We start from the raw sequence: 16,821 nt of genomic DNA on the forward strand, positions 1-16,821 counted from the left end.
TAGAGGTAGCGTGCCGACGGCGATCACATCGACCTTGGAACCATTCCCGACGCGCATCGTCACCTCGTCCTTTGCCAGTCTCCGCTTATTCCGCAGCTCCTGCTTTGAGTTACAAATGTGAGCAACTACATCGGTATCAAATACCCAGGAGCTACTACGAGTACTGGTAAGGTACACATCAATTACATGTATATCACATATACCTTTCGTTTTGCCGGCCTTCTTGTCCGCTAAGTATTTGGGGCAGTTCCGCTTCCAGTGACCACTTTCCTTGCAATAAATGCACTGAGTCTCGGGCTTAGGTCCATTCTTTGGCTTCTTCCCGGCAGCTTGCTTGCCGGGTGCGGCAACTCCCTTGCCGTCTTTCTTGAAGGTTTTCTTACCCTTGCCTTTCTTTAACTTAGTGGTTTTATTCACCATCAACACTTGATGTTCCTTTTTGACTTCTACCTCTGCTGATTTCAGCATTGCAAATACTTCAGGAATGGTCTTTTCCATCCCCTGCATATTGAAGTTCATCACAAAGCTCTTGTAGCTCGGTGGAAGCGACTGGAGGATTCTGTCAATGACCGCGTCATCCGGGAGATTAACTCCCAGCTGAGTCAAGCGGTTATGTAACCCAGACATTGTGAGTATGTGCTCACTGAGAGAACTATTTTCCTCCATCTTACAGCTGAAGAATTTGTCGGAGACTTCATATCTCTCGACTCGGGCATGAGCTTGAAAAACCATTTTCAGCTCTTCGAACATCTCATATGCTCCGTGTCTCTCAAAACGCTTTTGGAGCCCCGGCTCTAAGCTGTAAAGCATGCCGCACTGAACGAGGGAGTAGTGATCGGTGCGTGCCTGCCAGGCGTTCATAACGTCTTGTTCTGCAGGGAGAACAGGTGCATCACCTAGCGGTGCTTGTAGGACATAATCTTTCTTGGCAGCTATGAGGATGATCCTCAGGTTCCGGACCCAGTCTGTGTAGTTGCTGCCATCGTCTTTCAGCTTGGTTTTCTCTAGGAACGCGTTGAAGTTGAGGACTACGTTCGCCATTTGATCTACAAGACATATTGTAAAGATTTTAGACTAAGTTCATGATAATTAAGTTCATCTAATCAAATTATTCAATGAACTCCCACTTAGATAGACATCCCTCCAGTCATCTAAGTATAACATGATCCGAGTTAACTAGGCCGTGTCCAATCATCACGTGAGACGGACTAGTCAACGTCGGTGAACATCTTCATGATGATCGTATCTTCTATACGACTCATGCTCGACATTTCGGTCTTCTGTGTTCCGAGGCCATGTCTGTACATGCTAGGCTCGTCAAGTCAACCTAAGTGTTTTGCATGTGTAAATCTGTCTTACACCCGTTGTATGTGAACGTTAGAATCTATCACACCCGATCATCACGTGGTGCTTCGAAACAACGAACTGTCGCAACGGTGCACAGTTAGGGGGAACACTTTCTTGAAATTATTATGAGGGATTATCTTATTTACTACCATCATTCTAAGCAAACAAGATGAAAAACATGATAAACATCACATGCAATCAAATAATAATAGTGACATGATATGGCCAATATCACATAGCTCCTTTGATCTCCATCTTGGGGCTCCATGATCATCTTGTCACCGGCATGGCACCATGATCTCCATCATCATGATCTCCATCATTGTGTCTCCATGAAGTTGCTCGCCAACTATTACTTCTACTACTATGGCTAACGCATTTAGCAATAAAGTAAAGTAATTTACATGGCGTTTCTCAATGACACGCAGGTCATACAAAAATATAGACAACTCCTATGGCTCCTGCCGGTTGTCATACTCATCGACATGCAAGTCGTGATTCCTATTACAATAGCATGAACATCTCATACATCACATATACATCATTCATCATTCATCACAACTTTGGCCATATCATATCTCAAAGAACTTGCTGCAAAAAAAAGTTAGACGTCCTCTAATTGTTGTTGCAAGTTTTACGTGGCTGAAGTAGGGTTCTAGCAAGAACATTTTCTTACCTACATGAAAGCCACAACGTGATTTGTCAACTTCTATTTACCCTTCATAAGGACCCTTTTCATCGAATCCGCTCCAACTAAAGTAGGAGAGACAGACACCCGCCAGCCACCTTATGCAACTTGTGCATGTTAGTCGGTGGAACCGGTCTCACGTAAGCGTACGTGTAAGGTTGGTCCGGGCCGCTTCATCCCACAATATCGTTGAAGCAAGATAAGACTAGTAGCGGCAAGAAAGTTGACAACATCAACGCCCACAACAAATTGTGTTCTACTCGTGCAAAAGAACTACGCATAAACCTGGCTCTGATACCACTGTTGGGAAACGTTGCAGAAAACAAAAAATTTCCTATGGTTTCACCAAGATCCATCTAGGAGCTCATCTAGCAACGAGTGATCGGATTGCATCTACATACCTTTGTAGATCACGCGCGGAAGCGTTCAAAGAATGGGGATGAGGAAGGCGTACTCGACGTGATCCAAATCACCAGAGATCCTAGCGCCGAACGGACGGTACCTCCGCGTTCAACACACGTACGGTCAGCGTAACGTCTCCTTCTTCTTGATCCAGCAAGGGGGAAGGAGAGGTTGAGGGAGATGGCTCCAACAGTAGCACGACGGCGTGGTGTTGATGGAGCTGCAGTACTCCGGCAGGGCTTCGCCAAGCACTATGGAGGAGGAGGAGGTGTTGGAGAGGGAGAGGGAGGCACCAAAGATCAAGGTAAGAAGTCCTCCATCTCCCCACTATATATAGGAGGGCCAAGGGGGGGGGCGCCGGCCCTAGGAGATCTAATCTCCTAGGGGGGTGCGGCCAAGGGAAGGAATCCCTCCTCCCCAAGGCACCTAGGAGGTGCCTTCCCCTCCTAGGACTCTTCCCTCCTTGAAACCCTAGGCGCATGGGCCTCTTGGGGCTGGTGCCCTTGGCCCATGTAGGCCAAGGCGCATCCCCTACAGCCCATGTGCCCCCCTGGGACAGGTGGCCCCACCCGGTGGACCCCCGGGACCCTTCCGGTGGTCCCGGTACAATACCGGTGACCCCGAAACTTGTCCCGATGCCCGAAATAGCACTTTCTATATATAATTCTTTACCTCCGGACCATTTCGGAACTCCTCGTGACGTCCGGGATCTCATCCGGGACTCCGAACAACATTCGGGTTACCTGCATATACATATCCCTACAACCCTAGGGTCACTGAACCTTAAGTGTGTAGACCCTACGGGTTCGGGAGACATGTAGACATGACCGAGACGACTCTCCGGCCAATAACCAACAGCGGGATCTGGATATCCATGTTGGCTCCCACATGCTCCTCGATGATCTCATCGGATGAACCACGATGTCGAGGATTCAAGCAACCCCGTATACAATTCCCTTTGTCAATCGGTATGTTACTTGCCCGAGATCTGATCGTCGGTATCCCAATACCTCGTTCAATCTCGTTACCGGCAAGTCACTTTACTCGTACCTTAATGCATGATCCCGTGACCAGACACTTGGTTACTTTGAGCTCATTATGATGATGCATTACCGAGTGGGCCCAGTGATACCTCTCCGTCATACGGAGTGACAAATCCCAGTCTTGATCCGTGTCAACCCAACAGAACTTTCAGAGATACCCGTAGTATACCTTTATAGTCACCCAGTTACGTTGTGACGTTTGGCACACCCAAAGCACTCCTACGGTATCCGGGAGTTACACGATCTCATGGTCTAAGGAAAAGATACTTGACATTGGAAAACTCTAGCAAACGAACTATACGATCTTATGCTATGTTTAGGATTGGGTCTTGTCCATCACATCATTCTCCTAATTATGTGATCTCGTTATCAATGACATCCAATGTCCATAGTCAGGAAACCATGACTATCCGTTGATCAACGAGCTAGTCAACTAGAGGCTTACTAGGGACATGTTGGTGTCTATTATTCACATGTATTACGATTTCCGGATAATACAATTATAGCATGAATAAAGACAATTATCATGAACAAGAAAATATAATAATAATGATTTTATTATTGCCTCTAGGGCATATTTCCAACACTAGGTGCCTTGGGGAGGATGGACTCCTCCCTGGCCGCACCCTTCCTTGGAGGAAGGGCCAAGGCTGCGCCCCCCTCTCCCTTGGCCCTATATATAGTGGGGGGAAGGGAGGGCAGCCACACCTAAGCCCTGGCGCCTCCCTCTCCCTCCCATGACACATCTCCCTCCTCCTGCAGCGCTTGGCGAAGCCCTGTTGGAATCCCGCTACTTCCACCACCACGCCGTCGTGCTGCTAGATCTCCATCAACCTCTCCTCCCCTTGCTAGATCAAGAAGGAGGAGACGTCACTGCTCCGTACGTGTGTTGAACGCGGAGGTGCCGTCCGTTCGGCGCTAGAATCATCGGTGATTTGGATCACGACGAGTACGACTCCATCAACCCCGTTCTCTTGAATGCTTCCGCCCGCGATCTACAAGGGTATGTAGATCCACTCCTCCCTCGTTGCTAGATGACTCCATAGATAGATCTTGGTGACACGTAGGAAAATTTTGAATTTATGCTATGTTCCCCAACAGCAACTCCACCACTGCCATCTGAGCATCAGCGATCTTCGAACCTTTCTGAAAACATTCTTCCGCTTTTTTCCGATTGCCCGTAATAGTGATCACACCTTTGGGGCCAGGCATCTTCAATTTGAGATACACATAACATGGTCAGGCCATGAAGCGTGCATAAGCCGGCCTGCCCAAAATAGCGTGGTAGGCACTTTGGATGTCTACAACTTCAAATGTCAACCTTTCCTTGCGGTAATTCTTGGAATCACCGAAAACCACATCAAGAGCAATCTGGCCGAGTGATCCAGCCTTCTTCCCAGGAATGACTCCATGGAAACTCATGTTGCCGGCACTGAGTCTGGACATCGAAATGCCCATCCCTTTCAACGTCTCAGCATATAATATGTTCAAACCACTGCCACCATCCATCAAGACTTTGGTCAGTCGAGTGCCTTCAACCACTAGGTCGACCACGAGAGCTTGCCTCCCAGGGGTGGCAATATGCGTTGGGTGATCGGACTAGTCAAATGTGATGGCAGTCTGAGACCATTTCAAATAACTTGGTGTTGCCGAAGCAACCATATTCACCTCTCGCTTGATGACTTTCAGTCAACTTTTGCTCTCAACATCAGCAAAAATCATCAGGGTGGAATTGACTTGGGGGTATCCATCGTCGCTATCTTCTTTGTCCTCAATTTTGTTTGACTCCTTTTCTTTATCTTTGGGCTGCTTGCCCTGAAACTGCTGGATCAAGAGTCGACACTGTCGAGTGGTATGTTTCGGGTAAATGAAATTACCCTCTTCATCTTTCTTTGTGTCGATGAGGCATGGCAAGTCCAACACATCATTTCCTCCTGGTCTTTAACCTTTTTAGGTTTCCAAGGCCCTTTAGGTTTCCCTTTAAACTTTCCTTGGGTTAAAGCCAAGGCTTCCCCGGGAGCCGCTGGCTCGGCTTTCCGCTTCTGTTTCCGATTGGAATTGCCCCCGGGTTCTTGGGCGACTGACTTGAGTTTGCCACTCCTGAGCCGATCTTCATCTTCGCCATTAGCGTACTTGGTGGCAATCTCCATCATCCGATTCAGGGACATATCCCTAGTTCGACCGAATTTCAAATTCAGTTCTCTGTACTTGACGCCTTCCTTAAAGGCACAAACTGCTTGGTGGTCAGGCACATTCTCCACCGAGTGATGTAACGTGATCCACCTCTGGATGTAATCCCTCAAAGTTTCATTTGGCTTCTGTACACAAGACCGCAGTTCCGTTAGTCCTGCCGGCCGCTTGCACGTACCTTCAAATGTGGTGACGAACACTCGGGAGAGATCCTCCCAAGTGTAAATGCTGCTAGTGCTAACTGGTTCAGCCACACTCTGGCTGAGCCCTCCAACATGAGAGGGAGGTGCTTCATGGCCACTTCATCATTGCCGCCGCCAATCTGGACGACCACTCGGTAATCTTCAAGCCAAGTATCGGTCTTGGACTCGCCAGTGAACTTACTGACTCCAGTCGCCAACCTGAAGTTGGGAGGAATCACAGCGGCCCTGATGGCCCTACTAAAGCATTCTGGTCCCGAAACATGCACTCTGCTGCTGGTAGGTGCATCTCTGTCGTGAGCTTCTCGGTGAGCCCTGTTCCTGTCGACCAAACCCTGGACGAGAATGGATCTCGCGTCAAAGCCTGGCCCTCTGGGGTCGACTGGAATCCTTCGCCCACCACTATGAGGGTGCCTGTCATCCTGCTGGCGAGGCACATACGACCCGCTCCTCGGGGGAGGCGTGGGCACTCGACGTCGACCGTCACGATCGACTCGGTGATCATACTGCTCATGGTTCCCATACTGGTCACGCCGGTCCCCACGTCCCTCACGCCTCGAGGGTGATCTCGGGCTGTGAGCCGACTGGACTGTGTCCGCGGCAACGGATCTACTGTGAACCCTGTTCCGCGACTGAGAAACAGCGGAATTCTGATCTCCTGCTGCCCGGAGTAATGCTCTGATCTGCAGCAAGCCTCTGCCAGCCTCCGACTGGGAAGGCTGAATCGACTCTGCTATGCGAGCTGCAGCTGCTAAATTCTAAATCGGAGTTCGATATACCTGCGGGGGCGGGAAGAGCTGACATCGACTGGATTCGGGAATCCGTTGTCGCGCACGCTCGTCGAGTGCTCGCTGGAGGTTCTCCAGTCGAGTGCACTCGGCTAAGTTTGCCAGGCGCGCGTCCTCCAAGGCGCGAGCCTCGGGGGTCTCTCCAACGATAGGAGTGTGCAGTGCATCCATGTTCTGGCGGCGAAGTTCTTCTCTCTGCAGCGATGTGAGAGGCTCGGGAAGATACTCCTCATGGAGACGCGACGGGTCGCCTCCACCCGCGCCTCCGTCGGTACGGGGAAAACCGAGAGGACTGGGCGGTCCATCGACCATCAGAACCTCCGCCGCCGGATCGCTGCTGTCGCACTCGGATGCGGTCTCTGCGGAGCCAGTCGACAGGTTGAACAGGCCATAGAGGGATTCGTCGGGCTCGATCGCCGTGACCTAGGGGGTGCCGACTGACGCGCCACCGCGTGCCTCACCCACCGCTGAAGTCTCGACCGACCGAAACGCTTGCGCTGGCGGGAAACGGGGAGTGAGGACAACACAGGAGCCGACCGATAGGGGTCGACGGTTGCCGCAGGAGAACGCCGCAGACGCACGCGCTAAAGTGCGTTGCCCCGCGAGCAGGGAGTGCGTCCATGTCTAGCGGAGCCTCCTAGAGCCAAGCAGAGTCGTCGACGATGAACGTGAGTGCGCCGAGACGGATCTCGCGGCCCTCCACCGAAACTCCGCCGAAAACCATGATGATTCGGGTCGGAAAAAGTCGCAACTTATCCAACAAACGCTAAAACACCTCCCCACGGTGGGCGCCAACTGTCGTGGTTCTAAGTCTGACAGTAGTGTAGGGGGGTAAGTATGGAGAGGCAAGATCTTAGCTGTGGGGAAGTTGTAAGCACGCAAGGTTTACGAGTTCAGGCCCTTCTCGGAGGAAGTAATAGCCCTACGTCTCGGAGCCCGGAGGCGGTCGACTGGATTATATGAATATGGGTTACAGAGGTGCGAACCCTTGTCTCGGAGGAGGGGGTGGCTTATATAGAGCGCGCCAAGACCCCGGCCAGCCCACGTTACAAAGGGTTCAATGTACATTAAGGCAGAGCGTTATTGGTAACGCTAGTAATAAAGTGCTATGATGACCATAAAAGCTACTTAATGACCGACCGTTAGCGTGTGGAGTGACTTCAGGTCTCCTGGCCGTCGAGTGGTTGGATCTTGGTCGAGTGATTATTTCTTGGTCAAGCGTCTTCGAGTCTGTCGAGTGGAACACCTCCAAGTCGATTGAAAGGTGGTTTCTTCTAGAGATGTCCTTGGGTAGAGCAGTTAGGACAGGCCCATGACCCTACCCTAGATACATAGCTTCATCATTAGCCTCCGAATGGATCGAGGTTTGAGTGGGGAAGGAGTTGAGAACCCCTCCGACTCGTTTTTCATGCCGTGAGCATATCTTGTTCCGGATCAATGGACCTGAGTGATGACAGCAACTTCCTTTTCAGTCGCCTTGATCCATTCTTAATTCTTCGTCGAGTGAGTTTCTTCGCTTGTAAGGCTCCGAGTGACGGTGCGAAGGAGATCTTTGGTCTGACCAGTTGTTTGCTGCGCGCAGATTTCGCGGGATTCGAATTTTGGGAAGTGCGCGGGACGGGGGAGGCCGCAGTAATCGGATGGGATAGAGCGGAGCCACCTCGATCCCCGCGCCACCTTTTTCACCATGTATCGTGCGCGCGGTCGTTACGGGATTTGACAGAGCCGCCTGGGCCTACCCGTCAGCCACTCGGAAGCAGCCTGATATAAAGCACCGGACCGGAGTCTCCCGAACAGTGCATCTCATTTCCTCTTCTCTTCCTGACGCCCCTCCGCTGCGCTCGCTCTCGCCCCAGCGCCACCGCACCGTACGCACCTCGCCGGTGACAATGGGGAAGGAGAAGACGGCGGCTCTAGAGCGGGCAAAGAAGGCGACAGCGAGGTCGAAGGGGAAGGCGACCAGCCGGGGCGGATCTTCCTCGCGGTCCGGCCTGCCGAGGGGCTGGATCCAGGGTGACTGGATCCACTCGAGGATCTCCCAAGAAGACCTCGACGACTTGGCCGAAGGGGGGCTGATCCCCTACGACTCGGCGCGGCTTCCGAGGAAGGAATCTGAGCCGCAGCCTCGGGAGGGTGAGCGTGTCCTTCTTGCCACCCACGTCGGCCGTGGATTTTCCTTGCCCCCTCACCCCTTCTTCCGAGGGTTTCTGAACTTCTTTGGGGCACAACTCCATCATTTTACCCCCAACTCAATCGTTTATCTTGCCGCTTTCATTTCTTTGTGTGAGAACTTCCTGGGTTGCCGGCCTCACTGGGGTCTCTTCAAGCATATTTTCACTTGTCGCTCCTAGAGTGTTGAAAATTGCCTAAGCTCTAACTGTTGGAAATATGCCCTAGAGGCAATAATAAATTGGTTATTATTATATTTCCTTGTTCATGATAATCGTTTATTATCCATGCTAGAATTGTATTGATAGGAAACTCAGATACATGTGTGGATACATAGACAACACCATGTCCCTAGTAAGCCTCTAGTTGACTAGCTCGTTGGTCAATAGATGGTTACGGTTTCCTGACCATGGACATTGGATGTCGTTGATAACGGGATCACATCATTAGGAGAATAATGTGATGGACAAGACCCAATCCTAAGCCTAGCACAAAGATCGTGTAGTTCGTATGCTAAAGGTTTTCTAATGTCAGGTATCATTTCCTTATACCATGAGATTGTGCAACTCCCGGATACCGTAGGAGTGCTTTGGGTGTGCCAAACGTCACAACGTAACTGGGTGGCTATAAAGGTTCACTATAGGTATCTCCGAAAGTGTCTGTTGGGTTGGCACGAATCAAGACTGGGATTTGTCACTCCGTGTAAACGGAGAGGTATCTCTGGGCCCACTCGGTAGGACATCATCATAATGTGCACAATGTGATCAAGGGGTTGATCATGGGATGATGTGTTATGGAACAAGTAAAGAGACTTGCCGGTAACAAGATTGAACAAGGTATCGGGATACTGACGGTCGAATCTCGGGCAAGTATCGTATCGCTAGACAAAGGGAATTGAATACGGGATTGATTGAATCCTCGACATCGTGGTTCATCCGATGAGATCATCGTGGAACATGTGGGAGCCAACATGGGTATCCAGATCCCGCTGTTGGTTATTGGCCGAAGAGGTGTCTCGGTCATGTCTGCATGGTTCCCGAACCCGTAGGGTCTACACACTTAAGGTTCGATGACGCTAGGGTTATAGGGAAAGTATGTACGCGGTTACCGAATGTTGTTCGGAGTCCCGGATGAGATCCAGGACATCACGAGGAGTTCCGGAATGGTCCGGAGGTAAAGATTTATATATGAGAAGTCCTGTTTTGGTCACCGGAAAAGTTTCGGGTGCTATCGGTAACGTACCGGGACCACCGGGAGGGTCCCGGGGGTCCACCAGGTGGGGCTACCTGCCCCAGAGGGCTGCGTGGGCCAAGTGTGAGAGGGGACCAGCCCCAGGTGGGCTGGTGCGCCCCCCCCCCCACCAGGGCCCAAGGCGAAGAGAGAAGGAAAAAGGGGGAAACCCTAGGCTCAGATGGGCCTAAGGCCCACCTAGTGGTGCGCCCCCCTCTCTCCCCCCTTGGTCGCCCCCCTAGATGGGATCTAGGGCTGGCCGCCACCCCTAGGGGTGGAAACCTAGGTGGGGGCGCAGCCCCTCCCCTCCCCCTATATATACTTGAGGTATGGGGCTGCCCAACACGTGTGATTTGCTCTCCCTGTTGGCGCAGCCCTACCTCTCTCCCTCCTCGTCTCTCGTAGTGCTTGGCGAAGCCCTACTGGAGTCCCGCCCTCCTCCACCACCACCACGTCGTCGTGCTGCTACTGAATGGAGTCTTCCCCAACCTCTCCTTCTCCCCTTGCTGGATCAAGGTGTAGGAGATGTCACCGGGCTGTACGTGTGTTGAACACGGAGGTGCCGTCCGTTCGGCACTAGGATCATCGGTGATATGGATCACGACGAGTACGACTCCATCAACCCCATTCACTTGAACGCTTCCGCTTAGCGATCTACAAGGGTATGTAGATGCACTCTCCTTCCCGTTGTTGCTAGATTACTCCATAGATTGATCTTGGTGATGCGTAGAAAATTTTGAATTTCTGCTACGTTCCCCAACACTAGGGAGGCTTGGTGAGACACTCTTCTCTTATTTTTGGATGTTTCTGGATAAGCAACACCTTTAAATACAAATAAAAAGGGTTCAGGGTTCATTGCATAGTGGGCTCAGATTGGCCTTTCCTCGGTCATATAACCTACCCCCGTCATCTCTTATCACCAGACCAATCTGTTTATACAGGGGAGCTGCCCTGGTTATCACTCAACAAGAATGACCATCCAAGGACAAAACAACAAGTATTACATGATCAAAAAGGATCCTAGAGACAAGAGGGAGGATTCAACTTGATACCCACACGTGCCTCGATTACTCAAAGGCATACATATTTCAGCCACGGTTAATCATCATCGCCCTAGCACGAACGTCATTGATCAATTTAGCAGATCCAGTAGCATAGCTATAGGACCAGAGCATCCACATGTAAACCAGAGCATCCACATGTAAACCAGAGTATCACATGAGCTCCTATGATAGCAACTAAACATGAACAGCAGCCTGCGAACCCTAGAATAGCATGGATCCACAACTACAGAGCTCAAGCAGGAACCGATGCATGAGTAGGGCATAGAGCATCAACCAGATGAGCACCACATCAATATAGCCACGACCATGTCCCAAAGAAGAGGAACAGGAGGAAGATGGAGCTCACCGAGGGAGTTTGTAGCCGAGGCAGTACTCAGTGGGTGCCGGGGTTGCGCCTCAACGCCGTCCAACCGGCGAGGAACCGCATCAGAGTTGCGCCTTGCACCGTCCCGCCGATGAGCATGAACGGGCACCGAAGCGGCCAAGGACGCAAGGAGGTGATGTGTGCCACATCCAGGAGACTGAGCAGTGAGGGAAGGTGAGAAAGACATTATATTTGATGGGAAACGATTTTGGTCCTTAGTATAAGAAACTCCTAATTAATGTCAAACAATGAAATTCTTGGAAAAATGAATATGCTTATACAACGGGACATTTCTTCAGGAAAGCAGGCTCAAAATATAAACTCTTGCTGAGTGTTGTTTCCTCACATATCTCGGGTAATTCCTGGACGAAGAAACCAGAATCCAAGAGGGGAAGCATTAGTGCTTGAGGATGCAACCTGATACATATTCCTGCATAAGCGCACATGAACCCAGTACCAAACGTGTTATTATCATCACCACTTCTATGTAGAAAAACAAATGTAGCGTACAAAAAGAAATAATCTAGTTCGATAGAAGCGTCAGGACCGCGACGGTTTCAAGTGACTATTAAATAAATGGTTATCATAGTCTTAAATGTACTATTACTTCCATACAACTGAGAATCTAAATATTAGATAACAAGAACACAACATATACAGGTTTAACTCTTTCTCGAAATATGACATGGATTTATCAGTGGATGCTTTAGAACTCTCACGCCTTATTTTATTCTTAATAATAAATCCATTCAAGAAATATATTTTGTATTACTGATTCAATAGTTGTTGTACAGAAGCATATCTTACTCTGTTCTAAATCCATGTACCTCCATTTTAATCCAGCCACATTATTTCCTGTTCTTTGTAGCTGATCAACACTAATAGTTTATCCAGGCAAAAGAAAGATTGATATAACATTCGACACTCTAGATTCTCATTAACTATTCCAACAACAAATTTGACATCCATCATGGACAATCTATCTATTTTCAGAAACAGTGAGGACCAACTAAATCGATAGACGCACAGTGTGCAGATATTAGGTGTGCAGCAACAGAACTAAATATTTCAGTCAATAGTCAACATCGGTGATGGCTAATCGAAAATGAATTGTAAATGTCAGGGAAGGGGAAGGAGTTTGCAACCTAGTACTCCCATTGTCAAGGAGCAAGAATGTGTGGAGGCATTGGGGCTTCAATTATTCCTCTTTCATCTGCTCATGTGCCACCTCCGCCGCATCCCACAATACAGCTAGGCATGCGCAGAGGGTTCACACATCATCGCCTTGCCAGGAAACCTAGAGGTGACCAGGAGAGCAAAATTACAAAATGGTGGAGCTTCAGATTCACATGGTGCCAGCAATCTGTCACCACAAAAAATTGTACAGAAGTAGAGGGGGTTGGATAATCTATGACACAAGGCACACATGAAAGAAACACCAGTTTTGGCACAAGTTTCAGGTAAGGAAGATACTTAGACAGTAAAAACAACTGATTAGAGTTATTTCCCAGTTCAGATAAAAAAGAAAGAACCAATGATTGTTTACATACATCAGAATTATGTCTCAGTTCAGATAAAAAAGAAATAGTCACCGCTTGTTTCAATATAGCAGAATTATAGCTGATACAAAAATTGAGTTATTTCCCTTAAACAAAGAAAGGCCCATGAAACACACACTTTGATAGCAAGAGTGCTATTTATTTATCTATGCAAGCCTACAGCAGAACCATAATCCAAACATATGTAAAGCTCCTGTAAATGTTAAGGCTTGACATTTTTCTAACCCAAAAAATACATCAAAACTAATCCATCTTGGTCTGGGCTAACAAGTTTAAATCCTAACTAATCAGGGTAATCATTGTCCCAGCAATCCAGAACTACAAAACCCAAAAGAAAACCTCAGTGATCATGAAAGGCATGAATGATTGGCAAAAAGGGACAGGAAAGAGAGAGATACACACATAGTGAGAGAGACATGAGATTCTCACTGTAGAACCACTATATTCTGTTACTGCAGCTCTAGCTTGCTGCTCAGCCAACAGACGCGACACTGAGCTCTCACTGCATCGATGACTCCGTTGCTTTGCTGCATGATAAAGTATATGTCAAATCAACCGAATCATAGCAATAATCCAACTCAGTGTGGGAATATACCTGCAGTTTTAGATAAGAATGAAGCAGCCAAATATTAGTGACAATCTACATGCATATGTTCTTGAAACACATAAACTGAACACAAAATCTAAGCCCGCCTCTCACAGAGTAACATGGGCTAGCTAAGTCAAATTTAGAGCCGACGATGCTTAAGATCTAACCACAAAAAAGGAGGACTTGACCTGACTTGAACTATCTGCTGGGCAGCCGTTGTCTATCACCACCTCAAATAATGAAAATAAGCATGTTAATTGGCGATCTTGGAAGGTCGGGTTACTTCCAGTAACCACATCTCCATCATTTTTTTTGGTCTGGCCATGGCGTAGATCCGTCCATGTTGTACCTTTTCCATTTCCTTTTGAGTATTATATTTTGCCAGACAAAGCAAAGGCCATGCTTCACAGTAAAGCGCTAACAAAACAACAAAGACAAAGAAGAATCTCTTCTTTGGAACCTAGCCAGACCTGAAGATCTTTCTTTGACAGCAAGGTACCAACAAAACAACAAAGACCAAAAAAATCTCTCCTTTGGGAATCTAGCAGTGGATCATGAATATTAAAAGATATTAAATTTTCCGTGCAGCAGGTAGCAACTAACATAGTATGCACTTGAACAACGCAGGCACATAGCAACATAGAAGTAAGGGGATACCTGTAGGCCACACTTTATATGATGCAGGGATAGGCATATCTTTGATTCCAGGGAAGAGTCTTCAGGCAATATATGAGTCACATCTTCTTCTTCTTCCCCGCAGCTCTAGAGGACTGAAACTTTGCCCTTGGGATCCAGCTCCCCCTGCAAATGAACAGACAGACACACGTAATCGAATCTCGAGGGGATGAACAGATAATCTGAGAGAGAGACCGTGGAAACGAGGGAAGTGGAAAGGGCACTCACCGCTGTCTTCTCACCGCGGATCAGAGCCGACTCAGCGCGGGTCGTCTTCTTCCCGAAGATGCACGAAGATGAGGAGGCCGAGGCGAGCTGGTGGCCACCGGATTTGGTGGAGAGGCACTCAGTGGGTGCCTCACGTCGCCCTGCGCCTCTACCCCCGCCGCTTCGGGCCGCAGCCGTGCTCAACAACGCATCGCCGCGTCCGGGCTCGAGCTCAACCACGGCCGCCGCCGAACATGAGCAAACAAGGCGGTGCTTCCCGGAGGTGAAGGAGTCAGCGGGCCGGCGGCCAGCGGTGCGAGGGGGGCGGGGAAGAGAGAAAGAGCACGAGCTGTGGAAGGGGAAGGGGCGGCGGCGGCTCTAGCGGTGCGAGGGGGGGGGGCGGGGAAGAGAGGAAGAGCACGAGCTCTAGAAGGGGAAGGGGCGGCGGCGGCTCCCGTCCATGAACAGGAAGAGGGAGGATGAGGATTGGGGAGAAACCCTATGGGCATTGGGCTTTTATACCTCCACCACGCGAAATGACCGAAATGCCCTGGTGGGGGCATGGTATTTACATTTTGTTGCCATTACTATTCATTCCAGCAGTGATTGTCTCAGATCCAACAACCCAGCTTCCTCTAGATGTCGATCGGACGAACGAAAACGCATCAAAGAAAATGATCCAACGGCCGAGAGTCACTGATCTCTGAGGAGGCTTGTAGGAACATCCTTCTCTTATCTCTTGATTGCATGTTCGTTTTTTGTGTGTGAAAACCCTTGTAGGAGGGGCAATGGCTTCTTGCTATTGTCGGCGATCCTGTAATGCGTTTGTATGTCGACGAGGATCGACACTGACATGTCGAAGTTCATGAGTACCTCGGAGTCATCGGAGGTGTCTCTTGTAGTGAAGGTATACCACCGGTTCATGAGGAACTCGGGTAGCCTGACGTAATCCTCGCTGGCTCTGCAAAAGTGGTAGAGCAAGACGTGGTCGCGCATGCACCACTCTGCGTCACTACGAGGCACCATGGGTTGGGCCCATCGATTCGCCTTGCTCACTGTATGGTTTGTCTGGCCTGGTTTTCCCCTGACGCCAAGGCTAAAGGAAAACATGGCTGAAATTTTGATAGATTTAAATCATAATATTTTTTAATAATCGTTCCCAAATTCAAAAAAGTAGAGAAACTAAAACAATATTCAAGGATGAAAAGAATTATACATGAATTTTAAGAAATGAACACATTTTTTAAAATTATGGTTCTAAAAAATATCCATAAATTCAAAAAATGTTCGTGAATTGGAAAATAAAATTCATGAATTCAAAAAATGTTCATGACTTTTAATAATATCCATGAATTAAAAAATGTATGTGAATTCAAAAAATATTCATGGTTGAATAGCCATGAAAATTAAAAAAAACATTCACAAACAATTTTTTTCATGCATTTGAAAAAATATTAGAAGTTCAGAAAGTATATGAAAATTCTTAAGAAGTGTGTATGCTCCTCTTCTATGGCTGGAAGGAGACACTCCCTCGTGCCATAGATACATATGCACATGCTATAGCTTGTGTAAGTGTTTCTGGCCGCATATGCAATGTGCTCTGGGTAGAGAGGCCGCCCCCATTTCATATTAAGGTATTGCATGTTCGTTTTTTTTGTGTGAAAACCCTTGTAGGAGGGGCAATGGCTTCTTGCTATTGTCGGCGATCCTATAATGCGTTTGTATGTCGACGAGGATCGACACAGACATGTCGAAGTTCATGAGTACCTCGGAGTCATCGGAGGTGTCTATTGTAGTGAAGGTATACCACCGATTTATGAGGAACTCGGGTAGCCTGACGTAATCCTCGCTGGCTCTGCAAAAGTGGTAGAGTAGGACGTGGTCGCGCATGCACCACTCTGCGTCACTACGAGGCACCATGGGTTGGGCCCATCGATTCGCCTTGCTCACTGTATGGTTTGTCTGGCCTGGTTTTTCCCTGACACCAAGGCTAAAGGAAAACATGGCTGAAATTTTGATAGATTTAAATCATAATATTTTTTAATAATCGTTCCCAAATTCAAAAAAAGTAGAGAAACTAAAACAATATTCATGGATGAAAAGAATTATACATGAATTTTAAGAAATGAACACATTTTTTTAAAATTATGGTTCTAAAAAATATCCATAAATTCAAAAAATGTTCGTGAATTGGAAAATAAAATTCATGAATTCAAAAAATGTTCATGACTTTTAATAATATCCATGAATTAAAAAAATGTATGTGAATTCAAAAAATATTCATGGTTGAATAGCCATGAAAATTA

This window comes from Triticum aestivum, chromosome 6A (assembly GCF_018294505.1).
Source record: "Triticum aestivum cultivar Chinese Spring chromosome 6A, IWGSC CS RefSeq v2.1, whole genome shotgun sequence".
In the NCBI taxonomy this organism is placed as follows: Eukaryota; Viridiplantae; Streptophyta; class Magnoliopsida; order Poales; family Poaceae; genus Triticum; species Triticum aestivum.